A 3576-nucleotide genomic window follows, 5' to 3' on the forward strand; every position below is an offset into this window, starting at 1 on the left:
ATAAAAGAATCCACCGAATTAGTCTAGGTTTTGCATCCTTCTTATGCAGCAAATATTTAAGAGCTGAATGGTCCGTATATATAATGACTTTAGATCCTACTAAATAGGATCTAAATTTGTCCAAAGCAAATATCACTGCCAATAGCTCTTTTTCTGTCGTTGCATAATTGAGTTGAGCCTCATTTAGCAACTTGCTAGCATAGTAAATGACGTGCAATCGTCCTTCTTTCTTTTGTCCCAAAACTGCTCCAACTGCATAATCACTTGCATCACACATCAATTCAAATGGTATTGACCAATCTGGTGAAGTTATAATTGGGGCAGAAATCAATTCCTTCTTCAACCTTTCAAATGCAACCAAACAATTGTCATCAAATTGAAAAGGAGAATCTTTACATAATAAATCACATAATGGCTTTACTATTTTAGAAAAATCTTTAATAAAACGTCTATAAAAGCCAGCATGTCCTAAAAAACTCCTTATCCCCTTGACATTGCTTGGGGGTGGCAATTTTTCGATGACTTCTATTTTGGCTTGATCCACCTCAATTCCCTTGGAGGAAATCTTGTGTCCTAAGACAATTCCTTCTTTTACCATAAAATGACATTTCTCCCAATTCAGTACAAGATTTGTTTCCTCGCATCTCTGCAAAATTAATTCCAAATTATGAAGACACTGATCAAAAGATGAACCATACACAGAAAAATCATCCATAAATATCTCCATAATTTTCTCAATATAATCAGAAAAAATAGCCATCATGCATCGTTGAAAAGTTGCAGGAGCATTGCATAAACCAAATGGCATTCTTCTAAAGGCAAAAGTGCCATAAGGACATGTAAATGTGGTCTTTTCTTGATCCTCTGGAGCTATAGCTATTTGATTATATCCTGAAAAACCATCAAGAAAACAGTAAAATTCATATCCAGCTATTCGCTCCAATAATTGATCAAGAAATGGTAGGGGAAAATGATCTTTTCTTGTTACCGTATTTAACTTACGATAATCAATACACACTCTCCACCCTACCACAAGTCTAGATGGAATTAATTCATCATTTTTACCCACGATTGTAGTCATTCCACCCTTCTTTGGTACCACATGAATTGGACTAATCCAAACACTATCGGAGATAGGAAAAACTATACCTGCGTCAAGCCATTTAAGAATTTCATTTCTTACCACCTCTTTCATGTTTGGATTGAGTCTTCTTTGTGTTTCCACCACTGGTTTGCAATTGTCCTCCAATAAAATTCGATGCATGCATATAGAAGGACTTATACCTTTAATGTCTGAAATTGTCCATCCAATTGCCTTCTTACACCTTCTTAGAACTCTTAGCAACTTTGCACACTGTTCATCATCAAGGTCAGCACTAACAATTACAGGTAAAGTTTTATTTTCTCCAAGAAATTCATACCTTAGATGAGTCGGAAGTGGCTTGAGCTCTAACCTTGGAGGTTCAATTTCTGAAGGTTGTGAAAACCCTTTTCCTTGGCCAAGACTTTCATACAAATTACCCCTTTTATAAGGTGCTTGAAAATCCAAGTACTTGGCCAATTCTTCAATTTCTTCACAAACATCTTCTTGCTTACCTAAACTCATTAAACAATGCTCAAGAGGATCTAAGTCAAGGTTGACTTGACTCATCTCTTGGGTTAGTTTATCAATTGTGCCAATAGAATAAGCATGATCGGTAAAAGAAGGGTATTTTTCCATTTCATTCAAATTAAATTCTACTTCTTCTTCACCTACTTGAAACTTAAGCTTGCCATTTTTTACATCAATAATAGTACCTGCAGTAGCTAGAAATGGTCTACCTAGAATAATTGGCATAGATATATCTTCTTCCATATCTAATACCACAAAATCCACTGGAATGATAAATTTTTGAACTTTTATCAATACATTCTCCAACACTCCCACTGGATATCTAATAGACCGATCCGCTAGTTGCAAAGTAATATTTGTGCGTTTAAGCTCATGCAAACCCAATTGTCTAGCCACCGTTAAAGGTATTAATGATACACTAGCACCAAGATCACACAATGCTTTAGAAAAATCAACGTTACCTATGGTGCAAGGTATAGAAAAACTCCCTGGATCCTTCAACTTCGGTGGTAGCTTATTTTGAATAATTGCACTACATTCCTCCGTTAATGCTATTGTTTCGCAGTCTTCCAACTTTCTTTTTCTAGTCATGATTTCCTTGAGAAATTTCGCATAAGACGGAATCTGCAAAATAGCATCGGCAAAAGGAATGTTAATGTGCAATTGTTTGAAAAGTTTAACAAATTTTTCAAAATCTTTATCAAACTTATTTTGCTTTAATCTTTGTGGGAATGGAACCGCAGGGGGTATTGGAATGGTAGTGGAAGATGATGGTTGCTTTTCTCTTGGATTCTCCCGACTATTTTCCTCCACAATCGCCTCTTGGTTCCACTGCTTTTCTTCTTGTTTTTCATTCTCATCCTTCTCAACTTCCTTCACTGGAGGATCTTCTAATTGTCTACCACTACGAAGAGTAATGGCTTTCACATGCTCCTTAGGATTGACCTCTGTTTTGCTAGGTAATTCTCCTTGATTTCGATTATTCAAAGAACTAGCAATTTGACCAATTTGGACCTCTACATTCCTGTACATTGTAGTGAGTTGGTCCAACCTTCCTTCTACTCGCTCAAATCTGTCCGAGGTAACTTTTGCAAGCTTTTCCACTGCCATCTCCCAACCAGATTTAGTTTCAGCTTGTTGTTGCCTTGATTGAAATCCCGGTGGATTGGTTGGCCTTGGTTGATTTCCTTGATCCTTCCATCCAAAGTTTGGATGATTTCTCCACCCCGGATTGTAAGTATTCGAGTAGGGGTTATTTTGAGCATTACGATTGTAATTATTGACGAATTGTACCTGTTCAGAATCAACACACTCATTAGTATCATGTTCACCTCCACATACAGAACAGCATGCTACATGTGCATTAGATGAGCTTGGACCTTGTCTACTTAGCAATTTCATCACATTATTCATTTGAGCACTCAGCATATTAAGAGTGTCCATTTCTATCATACCTGCGTGACGTCTTGCATTACCTCTCTCATTGGCCCATTGGTAGTTATTTGCTGCCATTTCTTCTATCAAATTATGAGCTTCTTGGGGTGTTTTACCCATTAAAGCTCCACCTGCAGCTGCATCGATCATAGTTTTAGTAGAAAAAACTAAACCATTATAGAAGGTTTGTATGATTAACCACTCCGGCAGTCCATGATGTGGACATTTCCGAAGCAGATCTCTAAACCTTTCCCATGCCTCATATAATGATTCACCTTCTAATTGGCTAAAACTAGTGATATCCATTCTAAGCTTAGCAGTCTTACCTGGTGGAAAGTACTTATTTAAGAATGCTCTTGATAATTCATCCCATCCAGTGAAAGTATTGGGAGCATGAGAGTGTAGCCAAAGTTTGGCCTTATCTCTCAATGAAAATGGGAACAATCTTAGCCTTATAGCATCATCACTAACTCCATTCATTTTAATTGTATCACAAATTTCCAAGAATGTAGCTAAGTGTGTATTAGGAT

The 3576-nt window shown here is 36.9% G+C and overlaps 1 non-coding gene across 1 annotated transcript; it reads left to right on the forward strand.

Moving 5' to 3' along the window:
* The first annotated feature begins 3254 nt into the window (after positions 1-3254).
* On the forward strand, positions 3255-3361 carry LOC113719585 (small nucleolar RNA R71). Its single transcript, XR_003454926.1, has one exon. It is a non-coding gene; the product is annotated as a small nucleolar RNA R71 (small nucleolar RNA).
* The last annotated feature ends 215 nt before the right edge of the window (positions 3362-3576 follow it).

This window comes from Coffea arabica, chromosome 1e (assembly GCF_036785885.1).
Source record: "Coffea arabica cultivar ET-39 chromosome 1e, Coffea Arabica ET-39 HiFi, whole genome shotgun sequence".
In the NCBI taxonomy this organism is placed as follows: Eukaryota; Viridiplantae; Streptophyta; class Magnoliopsida; order Gentianales; family Rubiaceae; genus Coffea; species Coffea arabica.